Source organism: Malaclemys terrapin, chromosome 10, assembly GCF_027887155.1.
Source record: "Malaclemys terrapin pileata isolate rMalTer1 chromosome 10, rMalTer1.hap1, whole genome shotgun sequence".
NCBI lineage: Eukaryota > Metazoa > Chordata > Testudines > Emydidae > Malaclemys > Malaclemys terrapin.
Window position 1 is genome coordinate 55,460,246 of NC_071514.1, and position 19,394 is coordinate 55,479,639.

At 44.7% G+C, this 19,394-nt stretch overlaps 1 protein-coding gene across 1 annotated transcript in view; it reads left to right on the plus strand.

The window, feature by feature from the left end:
- The first annotated feature begins 1,806 nt into the window (after positions 1-1,806).
- FAM234A (family with sequence similarity 234 member A) overlaps positions 1,807-19,394 on the plus strand; it is a 47,271-nt gene continuing 29,683 nt past the window's right edge. The window contains exon 1 of the mRNA XM_054042029.1: positions 1,807-1,880. The gene's annotated coding sequence lies outside the window, so the exon portion shown is untranslated. The remainder of the gene's footprint in view (positions 1,881-19,394) is intronic.

Here is a 19,394-nt window from a genome sequence, read left to right on the forward strand (position 1 = left end):
AAACCTGCTGCCTATTAATTTCATTTGTTGACCCCTAGTTCTTGTGTTATGAGAAGAAGTAAATAACACTTCCTTCTTTACTTTCTCTACACCAGTCATGATTTTATAGACCTCTATCATATCCCCCTTAGTCGTCTCTTTTCCAAGTTTAAAAGTCCTAGTCTTTTTAATCTCTTCTCATATGGAAGCTGTTCCATACCCTGAATCATTTTTGTTCAGAAAAGAGCAACCTTTTTCAATCCCAATATATGTTTTTTGAGATGGGTTGACCACATCTGTACTCAGTATTCAAGATGTGGACGAACCATGGATTTATATAGAGGCAATATATTTTCTATCTTATTATCTATCACTATCTAATGATTACCAATATTGTTTGGTTTCTCTATTTTTTAGATATCAAGCTTTACAAGTTATGGTAGAGATTGCACATTCCTTCAATGAGTCTTCAACAGCAAGTTGCAAGTGCATGGGCAGAACAGTGACCTCCCTGCAATGTCACATCTATTGCCTCCTAAGTTTAGTTTCTTCAACCACATGAATCAAATCAGTTCAATCTTGGTCCATATCTTCTTGAGCAGCTTCCCTGAAGAGTAAATTCTGTGTTTCCCCTTTATTTTCAATTTGTTATGCTTGTTCTTCAGTTTTCTGGTCCTAATTAACATCGTTTTCACCATGTTTGCTCCATGAACATAATACTACATGTGTGCCTTGGAGTGATTCCATATATAGCAACAACTTTAAGAATAACTGATTTTACATAGTCAGAGGTGTGTCTCTCCTCAATTGCTTTCTTATTTTATAAAGCAAATAAGATCAGTAGTTTTTTAAACTGGAGAGCTTAAAAAATATTTTAACCATAAGCCAAATTTTGTTTTACTGACAAAATTGTGGTTCAGATTTAGTTCTGGTTCAAGTAAAAATATTGGTTTGAAATGGTTCTGGGTTGACTTGCTGCCCTGCTAATCACAACCCAGTAGCAGGTAGAGGGTGGGGTGTGGTTAGTGCTGCACTACTGGCCAGTTGTCTTGCAAGCACCATGCTGCATGTTCTCTGCACTGCGGAGACACTCATACAAAATCATTCCTGCTTCCTAAACTGCTATTAGTCTGGGGCCAAGATTTCTGCAGTGCTGGGCGGAGGTTTCTTACACCAAGTGGCAGGCTGATCACAGATGGGAAAAACATAGTTCGACTTCCACAGCAGCTTGGGCAGACCCATGTTGCTGCTTTGTGGTGCCTGCCCCAGCTGTTCCCCTCCGGCCAAGGTGCCTGAGCATGAAGTGCAGCTTGGTGGGTGCAGATGCTAATCAGGTTCCTGTTCAGGCACCACCAGGGCCCAAGGAGCTTCCAGCTGAGGGTTGCCAGTTTTGTGGGAGGTATTCCTGGGGATTTCATCACAAAATATAATTGTAATTCCTGGAGACTCCAGGCTAATCCTGGAGGCTTGGCAATCCTATTGCAGCTGATAAAATTTGGGCTATTTTTAACCACAGTCAAGTTAGCCTGCGGAACTCCCCCCCAGTAGCTGCCCTAGGGGCCACGGCTGGAAGAGCGGCAGGTGTACGCAGACCTCGGGCCCCGCCCTGGTCCGAGCCCGCCCCTAGAGGGCCCTACGCTCGCTCGTGGGGCGGGCCGCCAGCTGCCCGAGCGCGTGGGCACTCCCGTCTCGCGCAGGCGCATATCTCAGACGCCCCACTCCTGGTAACCAACCCCCGGGGGCAGAGAACCTCAGGGACCAGAAGCGGAAATGGCGTCATGCCCTCAGCGGGGCGGAGTGATGCTTGCGCAGCCCCATCCCTTCCGGCGGAGACACGCCCCGGGGCGGAGCCAAGAGAGTGGAGCGGAGCCGGTAGGAGGCCGGCTGGCAAGTGGCGAAGGGTGAGTGTGTGTGCGCGCGTGCGCGGAGGGGTACGGGACCCCCGCCCCTAATCTGCGGCGGGGGCCTGTCTGCGTGACTGTGTGTGTGGGTCAGAGCTAGCCCCACCCTCCCACTGGCTGTACTGGGGGGGTCCCCGTGGGGGATGCAGGGCTAGCCCCACCCTCCCACTGGCTGTACTGGGGGGGTCCCCGTGGGGGATGCAGGGCTAGCCCCACCCTCCCACTGGCTGTACTGGGGGGGTCCCCGTGGGGGGTGCAGGGCTAGCCCCACCCTCCCACTGGCTGTACTGGGGGATCCCCGTGGGGGGTGCAGGGCTAGCCCCACCCTCCCACTGGCTGTACTGGGGTGTCCCCGTGGCGGGTGCAGGGCTAGTCCCACCCTCCCACCGGCTGTACTTGGGGGGTCCGTGTCTGGGGTGTGTGCGCGCAGGGCTAGCCCCACCTCTCCACAGCCTGTACTGGGAGGGTCCCTGTGCGTGTGTGGGGGCGCTTGGCTAGTCCCACCCCCACAGCCCATACTGGGGGGAGGGTGGGTCCCTTTGTGTGGGGGTAGTATAGGGCTAGCCCCATCCCCTACAGCTTGTACTGGGGGGTTCCTGTATGTAGTGCCCTCCCCCTTACAGCTTGTACCCGTCATGACTGGTCCTTATGACTTTGTGTATGTGTGTGGAGGGGAATGGACAGTGCTATTCCCTCATCCCCTACAACTTTTTTTTTGGGGGGGTGGGGGTTTCCCATGACTCCCTTTTATGGGGCTGGGCCCCTTCTGGTGACTCTCCCGTGCAGGGTCCTTCCCAGCCACTAGGGCCCCTGAGGGCGTGGAATTTACCAGTATGGGGCTTGGTGGGGAGGGGCAGCACCCACATTGCCCCATGTGCTGGGGAGTGGCGGGACTGCAGTGGATAGCTGGTTCTTTGGGGCCCTCTGGAAAGTGGCCACAGACACCCATCACCAGGCTTCAGCAGTTTGTACGGCACCCCGTAACGCTTGGTTTGTCTATATGCCTCTCATGCCTGAACATGTGATCGCTTGCCTGGCTAAAATACATGAATTGTCTTTAATTGCTCCTATCTGTCTCTGTGCGGCTCTGGGCACTGATGCTCAGATTAAGAATAGTTTATTTCAGTTCCGTTTAAATTGTGTAAACTAAATTGAAATAAACCTGTTTAATTTGCAATAAGTGTGTCTGGTTACAGACTTTCCATAAATAACAAAAGAGTCTAATTAAAAGCACTCAAGCTAATTTCATTGCCAATTTGTGTGTAGGCAAGTCCTCCTCTCATCCTCCCCAGCCATATTGCTCATCTGGCTACAAATTGCAGATCACGGCCACGAACAGATTATTCATAACTTGAGTTGAGACAAAACAAAAACAAACAAAAGGAAGTATTTCTTCACACAACGCAGTCAGCCTCTGGAACTCTTTGCCAGAGGATGTTGTGAAGGCCAAGACTATAACAAGGTTCAAAAAATAACTAGATAAGTTCATGGAAGATAGGCCCATCAATGGCTATTAGCCAAGTTGACAGGGATGGTGTCCCTAGCCTCTGTTTGCCAGAAGCTGGGAATAGGCAATGGGAATGGATCATTTGATGATTACTTGTTCTATTCATTCCTTTTGAAGCACCTGGCGTTGGCCACTGTCAGAAGACAGGATACTGGACTAGATGGGCCTTTGGTCTGACCCAGTATGGCCATTCTTATGTTCCCTGTGCACCTTACAACCTGCACACTGAAGCCCATATTTACATCTCAGTCACACTGGGTACACCTACATGGCAGACAGAAATCCACAGCACTGAGCCTCAGAGGCCAGGTGTACAGACTAGCTCTATAGATGTTCGGGCTCAGGTTGGAGCTCAGGCTCTGAAACCTGCCACCCTCCCTAGACTTCAGAGTCTAAGCTAAAAGAAGAACAGGAGTACTTGTGGCACCTTAGAGACTAACAAATTTATTAGAGCACAAGCTTTCGTGGACTACAGCCCACTTCTTCGGATGCATATAGAATGGAACATATAATGAGGAGATATATATACACACATACAGAGAGCATAAACAGGTGGGAGTTGTCTTACCAACTCTGAGAGGCCAATTAATTAAGAGAAAAAAAAAAAACTTTTGAAGTGATAATCAAGCTAGCCCAGTACAGACAGTTAAGAAGTGTGAGAATACTTACAAGGGGAGATAGATTCAATGTTTGTAATGGCTCAGCCATTCCCAGTCCTTATTCAAACCGGAGTTGATTGTGTCTAGTTTGCATATCAATTCTAGCTCAGCAGTCTCTCGTTGGAGTCTGTTTTTGAAGTTTTTCTGTTGTAATATAGCCACCCGCAGGTCTGTCACTGAATGACCAGACAGGTTAAAGTGTTCTCCCACTGGTTTTTGAGTATTTTGATTCCTGATGTCAGATTTGTGTCCATTAATTCTTTTGCGTAGAGACTGTCCGGTTTGGCCAATGTACATGGCAGAGGGGCATTGCTGGCACATGATGGCATATATCACATTGGTAGATGTGCAGGTGAACGAGCCCCTGATGGTATGGCTGATGTGATTAGGTCCTATGATGATGTCACTTGAATAGATATGTGGACAGAGTTGGCATCGGGGTTTGTTACAAGGATAGGTCTAAGATAGAGTCTAAGCTCTAGCCCAAGCTTGAATGTCTACACAGCTATTTTTAATGCTGTAGTGGGAGCCTACAGTCTGTAGCAGGGCTCTGAGACCTGCTGCTATAGGTTTCTACTTGTTGTGTAGATGTACCCATTGACATAAATTAAGGTCAAAGTACAAGAAGTACAAAGATCAAGAGATAAATAGAATGGAGTTACTCTGGATTTATACTGCTGTAACTGAAAATGGATTCTGGCCCTGAATAATACAGAGATTATCATGACCCCTACCATCAGTTATTGAACACCATCCAACCTATACACAGAAAGATGCAGTGATCCAGAGGGAAAAAAGTATTGCTGTGCCATTATGAACTACACAATGTATACACAAGGGACAGAGGTTAGAGTTGTGTGTGTAACCTTAACTTTGGCTTTTTTTGACTTTTGAGCACTTACTAGAAAAATGTTAAAGCTGCAAAGTTTCATTAGAAGTAACTAAACACCCCAGGTTCTTCTATTCTTCCCCTGATGTTCAGAAATCAACAACTATTCACACTGTAATGAGCATAGCCCTTTATCTCAGACTGAACTGACATGGAACCTACAAGACTGCTGCTAACATATTTTCTGTAAACTGAATGCTCCCATGAAAACACACTCCCTAAAGCAAAGTTTTATAAAAGCTTAAGATAACACTCTGTTCAGTGACACAATGGATTTGGATATGCACTTTTGTTGCACTTACAGATGCCTTTTTGATCTCTAATGCTTACGGTCAACTTATAAAAAATCAGAAGAGAATAAACCTGGGTCCAGTGTTTGTACTGCACAAGCACACTATGCCTCCACCCAGATGTCAGGTGAATGTTCCATGGAATCAGGCCCCAAGACATTACTGTTTTCATTTCAGGAATTTCCAACAGTTGGCATTGCTCACTTATTTTTAGTACAGTTCAACTCACAAGAATTACTTTCAAAGATATCCTCTAACCACACAAAACTAACTGAGTTTCTTTTGGCTTGATATATGGAAAGCGGTATTCTATACAGCTAACAGAACTTCAAGCTGCACTTATTCATTCTTTTATCTCCAGGTACTCTATAGTTCCTCAGCAGGGGCTGACAGAGTACGCTACATACAACTGGATTCTGTATGACATCCAAAACTGAGGTCTAAAACTTTTCACATGAGTGAAGGTGTTAGCCCAAAGCTCCTTGCCAAATTTCAACTTGATTAATGCAATTCAGTCTCCCCAACATTCCCCAGGTAGTTTCAAATGTATGCCGTACTCCTCTCAGATTAAACTGTTGTGTGATGTGCAAGTTCAACACTTGAGTTTCCTGCCAAAAGTAACTCCAGTTCAGTGACAGGCAATGAAATTCTTACATTAGTTTGCTATGTGCTCTGAGGCACATACTGAAGTAACCAAACCTGCTACATTTCACTGTTGAAAAACGTGATTTCAGACAAACATTTTAGACTACTTAGTTTTTCCATTTTTGGGAATGCAAGGAAAGAAGAGACACCCTACATCATAAGAACGTCCAAACTGGGTCAGACCAAAGGTCCATGTCCTGTCTTCTGATAGTGGCCAATGCCAGGTGCCCCAGAGGGAATGAACAGAACAGGTAATCATCAAATGATCCATCCCTTGTTGCCCATTCCAAACAAGGTGGGGTGCCCTCATTAATAGTAAGGATAAGAATAACTCTTATGTTTTTTAAATTTTTTAAAACATTACCAATATTTAATTTCCATAGAGGAAAGTTGCTTTAATGTTGGTAAATAGGGATTGTGGTGTGTAACCACCACCTTCACCTCTGCGTTACAGTCTGTGCACTGCTTGATGCAGAGGTTGTATGGAAAAATAGTACATGTTGATGTAACTAGTGTATATTGAAATGCATACACATGGAGATAGAATAAAGGTGGCACAGGCAACCTCCATATTGTCACTTGTTGTCTTTTGAGTGCATTGCTTGCAACCGTAACATTGAGTGTAGTTTTTTTTTTAGGGCGCTATAGAAATCGAGGACCTGTTTATACTGTAGCTCTGCTTTTGTACTGCAATACTGATCTGCAGAGTTCCCGGCTGTTCCAGGTCTCTTGAATATTGTGTTGAATTTTGTAATTTTATTTTTTATATTTACTCAAATGTGCATTATTGGCTAGGATTCCTCTAGCAAGCTCTCTTCTAACATTGGCGAAAGGCTATGGTAGTAATCCACAGGGCCAATGAGTCCCCTTTTGTCCATTCACTTAAATGACTGCATAATGACAGCCAAGCCTGGGCTTTTCAGTGCTTGTGGAAAGGTCCATTAGTGCAGTGATGTGTGTTAGCAGCTTGTTTTTCCCCTCATATGAAGCAATGATTTAGATAAATTGTTCTTAGCTGCACGCTCTGAAACCAAAGTCTGCAAGCTCCGTTTTATTGACTTTGGAGCCAAGAATAGTTCATTTAATTCCATCAACCCAGTGCAGCTAACGTCTAATACAAATTGTGGCAGCTTGTTTTTAACCTTGTGCACTAAAGATCTTTGGAGCAGAAGGACAAAATGATGACTTTTTGTTCCTACATTTTAAAAAATGGCTTGAATGATGAGATTGGAAGGATTTGTGTGTATACAAGGAAACACACCTTGTAACAATGTTACTTGTGTAATGTGCCTGCTGCACACCTGGAGAAGGGAATAGATTTGATTCTAGAGCACAGGTTCTCAGACTGTGGTCCGCGAGCTCCATTCAGGTGGTCCATGGATAAGGTGGACCTGGGCAGCCGCACACGAGTGAATGAAGGCCACCCTCCTAATTAGTGGAGCCGAGCAGGCTTGGCTCCTCTAATTAGGTGCCTGGATCCTGGAGAAAATGCACATGTAAGGTGAGGCGGTGGCCTTGGGGGGATTAGGGAGTAGGTGGGAGAGGGAAGTGGGATGAAAAGAGGGGGTGGGGGGAATTTGGGACGTGCAGGGCTGCAGTGGCGAGAGAAAGAGGCAACTTTCCCCAGCTCCAGGACTGCGGCTGCCAGGGAGAGACCTCCCTTCTTCCGAGCCCCAGCTCTGGGGCTACTGTGGCGAGGGAGAGAGACCCCCCCCCGCTCCTTTCCAGCCCCAGCTTGGGGGCTGCCGCGGCGGGAGGGAGAGGGCACATCCATCTCATTAGAAAGGTAAGACTACTGATATTAAAATATGAGTTGTGTGCTTTTATTTGTAGAACAAAAAAAGTTAATAATTAAGGTTTTATATAGCACTTTTATCCAAAGCGCTTTACAATAGTTACCTAACGGTGCAAACAACATTTGGAAAGATCATTAAGAGGTCCGCCGAGACCCTCAGCAATTTTCAAGTGGTCTGCGGAAAAAAAAGTTTAAGAACCACTGTTCTAGGGAAAGGATGCGATGGTAAATTGACGATGTTGTGTCCGGTGGATGGCCACCCTTGACAACTGACCAGGGAACTGAGGGCTGTGTTTAGCTGGTATGAATCAGATTGGTTGCAGCTGCCTTTGTCTTTAAGGTCCGGCTTGATAAGGCTGTTCAGCGCAAGGTGGAACGTTGCAGTACTGGGAACTTTCATCTCCATGGGCTGAACTTCCATATGTTAAAGATGAAGATTTTCTCCTCCCAAATTGTCCCTTCTCCTCTCTGAGAGAGGTTCCCTAATATCTACTGTGATTGTGATTTCTAACCAAAACAATTCCTGCAGTCTCCTGCTTTCTGCTGCGTGATGGCCTCAGCCATTTGGTACTGGCTAAGGGAGTTTGGAGTGGGCGATGGGGAGGGTTCAGTAAAAAATTGCGTTCACACAACCTGCTCACAGTGTTAGAATTCAAAATGTTAAACACTTGCCCAGCTTATCAGCATTCATTAGTCAATTTATCACATTTTCTTACTTCTTTCTGCAGAGTCACAATTTAAGTGTTCTAATCCTCTTTCTTTCCTTGGATTGAATTAATTCATTTTAGATGACTGTGACACATAGCAATGCTGAGGAGGCACTTGCCTTGTAAGCCACTGCCTCCAAGTGCTTTCTATCTTGCTGAAAAAAACACCCTGTTGTTTAGCACTCAAAACTTGGTTTTCTGGCTGGTTTGTTACATTCTATTTAGGGTGCATTGATTTAAATCACCAAGTGGAAAGCCTCAATTTAAATAATTGATTGTAATCAACATTTCTATTTATAGTTCAGTGATTGCCTAGAGAAAGGTGCATTCTCATTGGTTGATATAACCATTAAAACGTTGATTTACAGCTAAATAGCGCCTTTACACTAGATTTGATAATCTTTTTCTACTTAGGAGGTACACTATTTACATTGATTTAAGCAATTATAGCTTAATATTTTCAGGTTCTTATTAATTGCACATTTTTAGTATGTTAGAAAATAGTGAATGATATATTGCTCATTTACTAGCTAATTAACTTTTTGCTTGTAAATTGTGTCAAGCTACATTAGGGATGGTGATGGTAAATGGAATTTAATTCAACACAACATATACAATTTATTTTTATTAAACAAAACAATCTTAAATGTTTTGCATATGTAAACTTCTCTTATCAAAACATGTTTAACATTTACAACTAAATGAGTTATTAAAGAAACAGAGGGATTAACTGTAATCAGTGAATTAAAAGGATTATTTCAAGTCAGCCTGAGAAAAATTTTAAATATGCCCATGTGAAAGTGACTGGGGCCAGCGGGCATGGCCCCATCACTTTTTACTGGCTATAAGGGCAAGCAAGCGGTTCAGGGGAAAGGGGTGGTGCGGGAGGACGGGTTCAGGGGGAAGGGATGGCGTGGGGCCTCCCCACTTTTAGGGAGCTTCCATCGCTCCTGACTGGAGCATAAATTCTTACTTGCCTAAGTCTCTTGAAAATGAGTGTAACTTTAGGCTGAGCTATTGTGCATTATTTATAAAGTTTGACCTCAAAAGTTGGATGTTTTTCCACTGATTCTTTCTTTATATAGACAAACAGCCTTTAACTCTAAGGGTAGGTCTATACTTACCTCCGGGTCCGGCGGTAAGCAATCAATATTCTGGGATCGATTTATCGTGTCTTGTCTAGACACGATAAATTGATCCCAGATCGATCCCAGAAGTGCTCGCCGTCTACGCCGGTACTCCTGCTCCGCAAGAGGAGTACGCGGAGTCGATGGGGGAGCCTGCCTGCCGCGTCTGGACCCTCGGTAAGTTGGAACTAAGGTACTTCAACTTCAGCTACATTATTCACGTAGCTGAAGTTGCGTATCTTAGTTCGAAGTGGGGGGTTAGTGTGGACCAGGCCTTAGAGTTCATGGTAGATGCTCATGGATTCAGCATATTTATTTTTTATTTAAATGTTTTAAGATATAGTAAGTTTAGTCCTTAACATATTTTGTATTAAACTCAGATTTCAATTTAAGCAGGTTTATTTTTAGAAAGAGAAACTTATTATTTAAATAAAATCAAAAATAACAGTTTAAAATAAATTATTTTTCATTTAAAATCATTTTCATTAATCCACTCTCTCTATTTGGCCATTTTATTGGGGGGGTAGGGGCTTTGTGCTCCTCCTCCCTCAAATGGATAACCAAAATCAATTTAATTTTTACAACTTCACACTTGCAGACTTGGTCCTAACAGGGAGAAAAATCCTTTAACGTGTTAAGAAATGACCAGAGTGTGTATGTGTGAAATCACAACTTCTTACTAATTCTTTTTAAAAACTAAAACTTTTTTCTGAAAGGAACACATGACTGCACGCTGCAAAAGGCTGCAAATTTAAATGAGGATTATTCCAGATTGGCATGGAAGGAGAGTTGGTGAGATTAGAAGTGGCAATCAACTTGATTTTCTGAAAAACACTCCCAGATGAGGTAAATAGTTTTTCCTTAAAGGTGTAGGCAACCATTTTAAAAATGGAAGTGCCGAGAGAGAGCACCCAAGGGGTTAACTAATTTTTCTTCAATCTCAACTCACATTGGGTTTTGGAAGAGTTAGTGGGACAGAACAATCTTATTAAAAATATTAATTGAAAAGCCAGGTGATATAAATTGCAAATCAGGTAATCCCCTGCCCTCCATTTTGCCATGATTTCTTAAGTATCTTGTGGGTTATCCGTGGTGTCTTTGTATTCCATAAAAATTGTTGTACAACTCTATTCTTGTGAAAGGTGAAGCAGGAAATTTAAGTGGAATTAAAATAAACATATATGTTAATCTTGGTCCTACATTCATTTTAATAGCTTCTACCTTTCCCAATAAATATATTGGTAGTGAATGCCATTTCTCAATGTCTTTTGTCACTTCTGTGAGTATGACATTCATGTTTGCAGATACTATCTTTGATAAATCAGAGCATATCCTGATGCCTAAATAGGTTATCTCTTTGCATGAATGAAAGGAGAATGATTGTATTTGAGATGGATTTGGTCTACAAGAAATGTCCGTCACTTGAGACTTGTTCCAGTTTATCCAAAATCTGGGATCTCACTGAAGTAGGTTACTGCAGGTAGAATCGAAGAGGAAGGATTTTTGAGAGCGAGCAGAATATCATCCAGTTATAGGCTAATCTTGTACTCTTTACCCCAAATGGTAATTCCTTCAATGGAGGGGTGAGTGTCTGATATATGCTGCTCATGATTCCATGGCTGTATCAAATAATCGAGGCAATCGAGGGTACCCCAGACACATTCCTTGAGTTAACTGAAAAGTGGAGGAGATAACACCATTTGTCAGAATTGGTCAAATAGATTGGAATTGAACTTGCTGTGAGATGTATGAAGGGGTGCATAAAAGTCTTTATACTGTTAATTTTATCAGGTTCTAGTACAGAATGACTGTTGTCCTGTAGCAAAGAGGATGTAGTGTTACTGGATAAAGCCATTTTAATTTTCCTCGCAAGGAGTTTGCTCGCTTTATCCACGCATTCTTAATGCCGCTGTTTAATTCTGTAAGCATGAATTCAATCTGGGTGAACATACGTTCGTTGTATTTGTATTCTGAGGCAATGAGAGAGTGCAGAAGCTCATTATTCTAAGGATCATCTTTGTTTTTTTCCCCACACTTAGGCTATGTCTACACTGCGCAGCTTTTTGTGACAGGGCTGTACCACTACAGCAGTGCTGCTAAAAGGCGCACAGTGTAGCCGCTGTTTGTCTGCAGGAGAGAGCTCTCCCGCCGACGACAAATTTCCACCCCCAATGAGCGGTGTTAGCGAGTGGCGTTACCGTTGTCAGCAGGAGAGTGCTCCTGCCGATAAAGTACTGTTCACATCAGTGCTTGTCCTCAGACAAAACTTTTGTCTTTCGGGGTGGTTTTTTTTTTTTTAAACACCTTTGAAGGACAAAAGTTTTATTTTTCACTGGCCAGCGTACACAAAACCTTAGCAGCCTCCTCTGTTAAAGAACTAAGTAATTTATTTATTTCTTCTCAGATGCAAATTTTATGCATTCTCCCCTTAAGATAGCCTTCAGTGCTTCCCATAAAGTTGGAGTAGAGGAGACAGTATTTGTATTTTCCTTCCGGAAGTTGGTAATGGAAGTTTCAATCATCTGAAGAAATGTAGGGTCTTTATTAAGGAGATGTGTGTTTAACTTCCATCTTGAGGCTCTTGTAGCACTATGACCACTATCTATGTGAAGAGAAATTGGAGCATGATCAGAGATGATGATATTACTGACTTGAGCCTCCAGGCACGTAGGAGCTAGCACCTTAAATTTCATAAACAAATCGGATCTGGAATAGGAGGCATGAACCGTGGAGAAATGTGTGTAGTCACGCTTTGTAGGGTGCTTCAGTCTCCAAATACTCACTAGTCCAATATACTTCAGTAGAGATAATGGATGGTTTGCACAGGCCTGAGATTTTCATCTGGAACACAGATTTGTCTCTCTCATCCATGACAGCATTCCATTCTCCTCCTAGCTCCACTGGGCCATCAGCTCTATGAAAATGTCAGTTATTTCTGTGCTAAAGGGTGTGTTCCCACCACTAGGATTATATACACTCCCCACAAATTATCCTCTTAGTATTGAAAATACTTTCAGCTATTATGTACCTGCCCTCTGGATCTGACCATGATTGACTAGGAGCTTGGCTACACTTGCAGATGTAGAGCGCTGGGAGTTAAACCAGCCTTCAGAGACCGCAGCAGGGAAAGCGCTGCCATGTGTTTACACTGTCAGCTGCAAGTGCACTGGCGTGGCAACATTAGTTTCTCTTGCAGTGCCACAAATCGCAGTGCATTGTGGTAGCTATCCCAGTGTGCAAGTGGCTGCAACATGCTTTTCATATGGGGGGGGTGGTGAAGTGTGATAGGGAGTGTGTTGTGTGTATGTGGGGGGAGAGACAGTGTGTTTTGGGGGGCTGAGCACGTGTCAGCATGCTGTCTTGTAAGTTCAGACAGCAGCAGACCCCCCCCCCTCCTCCCCTCCCACACAGTCACAGCAGCAGCATTCCACAGTAATGGTTTGCTTTGTCCCGGAGCAGATAAGCATGCTGGCTGTCAGAAATGGGGCTTTGAAAGGGGATATCCGCATGCTTGCAGCTGATTTCAAAACAATGAGAAGAGTGGCCACTTGACTTCAGGGGATTATGGGATGTTTCCGGAGGCCAATCACAGCGCAGTAATGCAACACTTTGTCCACATTAACGCCCGGGCGTTTCAGCCAGAGCGCAGCAAGCTTTATGCTTCTCATGGAGGTGGGTTACCAGGAGCGCTCCAGCTAGGGTGACTAGATGTCCCGATTTTATAGGGACAGTCCCGTTATTTAGGGTTTTTTTTATATGGGCTTCTATTAGCCCCCCCATCCTCTGTCACGATTTTTCACACTTTTCTCTCTGGTCGCCGTAGCTCCAGCTGCAGAGTCCAGGCGCTGTACATGCCTTGCCAGTATGGACACCTCAGGAGTTAGGGCGCCTGGGGCTGCTTTAATGCACTCTAACTTGCAAGTGTAGCCAAGCCCTAGATTGAAGAGTTAAGCTCTTGTGGATTAGTATCACAACTCCCTTGCTTCTGAAAGAGATGTGATAGTAATGCCCCACCCATAGTTTTTTAATTCTGTCTGCATCTTCATTCCTTAAATGGGTCTCCTGAAAGGAAGCTATATGACATCCATTTGATTACATGCCTCAGAGTTTTGATTCTCTTGGAGGGTCCATTAAGCCCGCAGTATGTTCCAGGAACAAAACTTAATAGAATTCATGAAAAATCAGTGGTTGTTCAGATGCTAGTTGATGCCCAATAGATTGACAGCCTCTGAGTTCCTCTCCATGCAAATACTACCTGCCTTACCCATGACATCCCAGATTTCCAGTACAGGCACATTCAGATCTCACCTGGTGTATGCCTGCACCCACCCTCCCCCTCACCCCTGCAATATGAATTTATTAGGAATCTGCCAGAAATATACCTATGTTTACCAAAATACTTAGATGTGCCAAGGTGTATAAATGAATTAAACCTATAGCTTCATAGATATGAATGCATAAGTAATAGCATATAGTATATAAATACCAATATGGATATGGTATATAAATATTTATACAAGTAGACTAATGGAAAAAGATTAACGTGAAGTGACATAAATGATATGTTTGCAAACAAATCTGAATATATTACCACCATACACGTATTTTAATGTATATAAACTTTAAGTACGGGTAGAAACGTAACAATAAATATGCAAGTGGCCATATCACAACTAACATGCAAGTAAACAGTTATGGTGAGCTTGGCTGCCAGTGGGTGCAGAGCACCCACTAATTTTTCCCCGTTGGTGCTACAGCCCCGGAGCACCCACAGAGTCAGCACCTATGCATGATAACACAACAAAAAGGGTCCCCCTCATCTAATTAATACATTTCAGAGAAAGTTATGGTTTATATACTTGGGAACCCTTAATTGACGAGGATTAGTGTGGGGTGGGGGGTTGAAAAGACCAGGAGTCAGGCAGCCACCTTTTCTATATGCCACGTGACACCCTTTCCCCCCACCCCCAACAATTGTAGCTTTAGTTTTAATTTAAAATCATATTTAATATATTAATAAGTGCACCACGGTGTGTTTTGACAAGGAACTAGTTTTAGTAATGAGAGACCCCGCAGAAACCTCTGCTATTTAATCTTTGGGAAGTGTGGAGAAGTCACTACACTTTCATTGCCGATTATACCACCTGTGGATGAATGAGGTGTGGGTTGAATAATTTCTGCAGTAATCAATACAGATACTGTTAAGTTGCTGACTATTACAGATAGACCACTCATACTAAAAAACTAATCAGCCGAACAAGTGGCATTGGACTGAAGCTGCGTAGTCTGCAGGGCAGTAAATGGCACTTGTGTGTATGACATCTGATTGTTTGATGTACCAGGAAGTTAGTAGTAATAACCAGTAGTCAGTCACCCTCATATTCCTGCTGAGTTAATGCTACGTTCCTATTTGATTTTAATAACTTACTATGCCCATTGACCCACTTCAGGGGGGAAAACCAGCAAATGTCTCACAATTTGAACACATGATCATAATGAGAACTATTCCAGACAGGATGACTGTTCTCTTACAAAATGGCAAATGCATTACTTTCTAAGATATGAAGTGGAATACCACTCTGAGAAGCTTAAAACACTTGCTGTGAATGCTCTCTGGTTTATGTTGTTCACCTGCAGTAGAGGGTTAAGATAAGTCTCTTGGATGAGATATGTGCTGCTTTCAAGAGAAGTTTGGTGCCAGTGGCAGAATGAGAAGAGTGAGAAATGAACGACCTCACAGGAAACAAACTCTAGATACAGCTTAATGCACTACCAGGGTCCTTTGTTCTCTTTGGGGCATGGTCTGATTCTTGCCTGCATATTTATACCTGCCTCTGGAACTTTCCATTACATGCGTCTGACGAAATGGGTATTCACCCACGAAAGCTTATGCTCCAATACATCGGTTAGTCTATAAGGTGCCACAGGACTTTGTTGCTTTTTGCAAGGAAGATGAAACAGAATGCCAGTGAGGGAGTGATGGACGTGGCACTTGGATGCAAATTGACAATAAGGAGGTGAGAAATGACTCATGCCACACGGGGGGCCCAAAAAGGAGCAGTGTCTCCTCAGAACCACCCTCCTCCTCGCCATCCTGAGCTATCGTTATAACTGACAGGGAGATGGGTTAAAGTGGCTGATGGAGTTTTGCCTTGTGACTATTTGGCTTCCAGTATGTATTCAAAATATTATTTGTCTGAAGCTAAATTCCAGGCTTTTGCCCAAATAGCTATCCAGAGCAAAAGTTTAGTACAACCCTAGTGTTGTGGGTGTTTCAAAGTGACTTTGCTGCTTGTCTTTTTGGAGAGGAAAAATTCTTTTTGATTTTTGCAAAGTTTCTTGCAGATTTCAAGTTGGCCGTACTTGGTGCTCTCCAAGCATTGACATCAGCAGGGCAGAATTTGGCCCAGTCAGGCCCTGATTCTGCAGGTGGGTCCCTAGTGAGTTCAGTGAGGCTCCACATGGACACATGTAGAATGCAGCAAAACCTCAAGAAAAATGGCAGCAGATCATGGGTGGTTGTGGGAGACATCAAGTGGGAAAGGAATGCTGCTTGAGAGAATGTAACTTTTTACACAGAGAACAGTTTGTGGAAGCTATTTTTTCATCCTGTCAATCATGTTCTATAGTTTCAAACATTTTGTCCTGCATACAGAAATGTTTCACCCTTAAGGTATGTGAAAACACTGCGTTTAGTTCCTAAAATGGCAAGTTGTGTTTCAGACAGATTTCTCCATCTGGGAAAGATGTAAACAAACTGTACTTGAGCCTCAGATCTAGAAAAAGTTACTTGCCCATGATGCATTGTTCAGGGATGAGGCAAAACTGGCATCATGTGGGATATTACTGTAGGTAGAGGCATGATGGCTCAGTGTTTCAGATAGGGTGAACAGATCACAGGGATGAAATATCGGGACGCGGGGGGAGGAGGCGGAGCAAAAAAAAAAAAAGAAGCAGTTTCGCAGGGGGCGGGGGCATTAGCAGGCCCCAGCCATGCTGCCGGACCGCACACAGTGCCCCGGCCACGCGCATGGCCTTCCCCGCGGAGCCTCCCGGCCCGCCCCAGGCACATGCGGCGCGTCCCGCCACCAGCGGGGAGCCCCGCACCTCTCCTGCTTGGCTGCGCTCCAGCGGCTCCTTCCTGGCGGGGCGAGCCGCTGGAGTGCAGCCGAGCGGGAGTGGTTCGGGGCTCCCCAGCAGCAGCAGGGAAGTTTATCGGTTCGGGGGACCCCAGCCGGCTCCTCGACCCTGGGCGTCCCGCCTGGGACAAGTCTTGCCCCCGCAGCCCCTCTCCACCGCGTGTCTCCGGCGGGTGGCCCACACTCCCAGGTCGTGCCGCCCACCTGGGCCCTGCCTGCTCCATGCTGCCCCCGGACCCACCGGGGCTGCAGGGCTGGAGCAGCCTCCACGCTACACTGCAGCGCTCCCGGCCAGCCATGGCTCGTGTGCCTAGGCTGCTGCACAGGGGCGTCTCCTCCCCAGGCCCGGCTCGGGATCCAATGGGGCAGTGAGGGGGCGGGGATTTGGGGAGGGATCCAATGGGGGACGGAGGGGGTGGAGTCAGGGCGGGGGGAGCGAGAGCCCCTTGGGGCTCCGCCTGTGCGCTGGAGCGGAGGGCAAAATTGTTTTTGTCCAGTGTCCTGACCGATGTTCGGTCGGGACGCAGGACAAACAAGTAAATATCAGGATAAAATCGGGACGTCTGGTCACCCTAGTTTCAGACCATGGAAAGTGAGCTAATCCATCCAGCAGAGTGACATGAGAACAAGTGAGAGGTTTGAGCTCAACAGCTGCTCTACAGGTAATTTGAAAGGAGAAGCTTGGCGGGTAGCTATACCTAGTACAGGGTAAGTTATTAGTCATTCTTGAAATGTAGTGGTACATTGCTTCTTAAAGGCTAAAGGGAGAAAAAGGAAGAAAACCTGGAGAGAAGAAGGGGGATTGACTGATGAAAGGCAGAGAGTTAATTGTAAACATTTTAGTGATTTAAATAGCATGTTTCATTCACAATTACATCACAGGAGTGCAGCTGCAGCAGAGGGGTAGAGTCAAATCCCACAGTGATGAGTGAATGTGTCTTCTGGCTGCGGCACTGGCAACCTACCCTGTTGTATGGAAAGCACACGCTGTTGTGTGCTGATATTTGAAAATTGGGCATTCCCTAGCAAAAGGCAGGGCCATAGGGGGTTGCTTTGCAGGTTCCATTCCATGCTCTTCTTCACTTTGACCTGTGACTGATTCTAATCTTTTATCTCCACTTAGAAATTTGAAGATGGTCAGTTTGTAATGTGGACTAAATCTGTAAGTGTGTGAAATCCTCTGCTAAGGAATTGGTTCCCAGCCTTATGGCCTAGGAGCCCTTCTTGGGCTGTGCGGATTTGTTGGTGCCTGTCCCATTGTTCCATGCCCTGTGCAGTTACCATCGTGTCTCCTTTTCTCTCCCTTTCCCCCCCTTGTTGTTTGTTCTTTTTTGGTGGTATTCTCCGTCATAATTTTTAGCTCCTTTCCCCTGGTGGCCCTCCATTCCCATTCCCTCACTCACCAGAAAGCTGCATCCTTGAGAGAGAGCTTCATGGGGAGCCACCTACAACCGCTACCCACAGGAGCAGAAGCGTACTTGCAGTAGGGGATCTCATGACTGCAAGGCCATGGAGCTTCTCTCTTCTGTGCCTGCACCGTTTGGACTAGTCTGGGGCTCCCCTGGGCTGAGAGAGTCTACTTTAGGATATAAAGTGGTGACAGTCCAACAGCTGTTCATTCAAGCTTTTGATACATATTACATGCTGGGGATTCCAAAGTATAACATGTAAATGGTTTTTCAAATAAGAAACCTCTTTTGAGCAGTGAGTCTGAGTCAGTGGGAGTTAAGATGCTGATTACACAGCTGAGTTTAATTACATAATTGCATACTTAACCAGATTTGAACACCTGTTTTGGATTAATTTAACAAACGGGAGTAATCTGTGTTCTATACTACTGGCAGACAAAACATCAGCTGTTAAAGGCCTGGAGAAAATATCTGAAAGTGGGGCTATTGTTTATTTGGAGACGAATGGAAAACTAATTACCAGATTTCTTTGTGATTCAAAGAGCAAACACTTTGGGGTAGGGCTGGGCTGTTCTTTGCCATTTTCGGGGTCTGAGCTTTCCAGCTGCATTTGAATCACCTGCAGATTGGATTTCCAAATGGGAACTCTAACCCTCCCTTTACTGCAGTGGTGTGAGGCCAGGTCTATACTACAGACCTATATCAGTATAACTATGTCACTCGGGGTGTGGATTATGCATAGTTATACCATCCTAACCCACCCATGTAGACAGGGCTAGGTTGGCAGGAGAGCTTCTCCCATTGGCATAGCTACTGCCTCTCGGGGAGGTGGATTTACTATGCCAATGGAAGAAGCTCTCCCATCAGTGTAGGAGCATCTTCACTAAAGGACTAGAGCAGCACAGCTGCACTGCTGTAGTGTTGTATGTGAAGATGAGCCCTGGTCTGCACTACAGAATTACTTCGGTATAACTACGTCACTCGGGTGTGAATAATCCACACCCCTGAGCGACATAGTTATACCAATATAAGTCTGTAGTGTAAACCTGGCCTCACACCTACACGCTAGTGTAGACAGCACTCTGTCGGTGGGAGAGCGCTCTGTCATTGGCTTAGAGAATCTTCACCAGAAGGGCTACAGCAGTGCAGCTGAAAATCTGAAGTGTAGACCTGCCCTGAATACTGCCCAAATAGAGAAACAAATGCTGTGGGTCATATTTTTGAGTTACTCATTGTTGCAAATGAAGGGAAAGTTGCTGAGATTATCAGTATAATTACCTCAGAATTTATTACCCTTGTCCAACCTTAAATGACTTTGAAGTGATTTGTATCACATTATAAAAATAA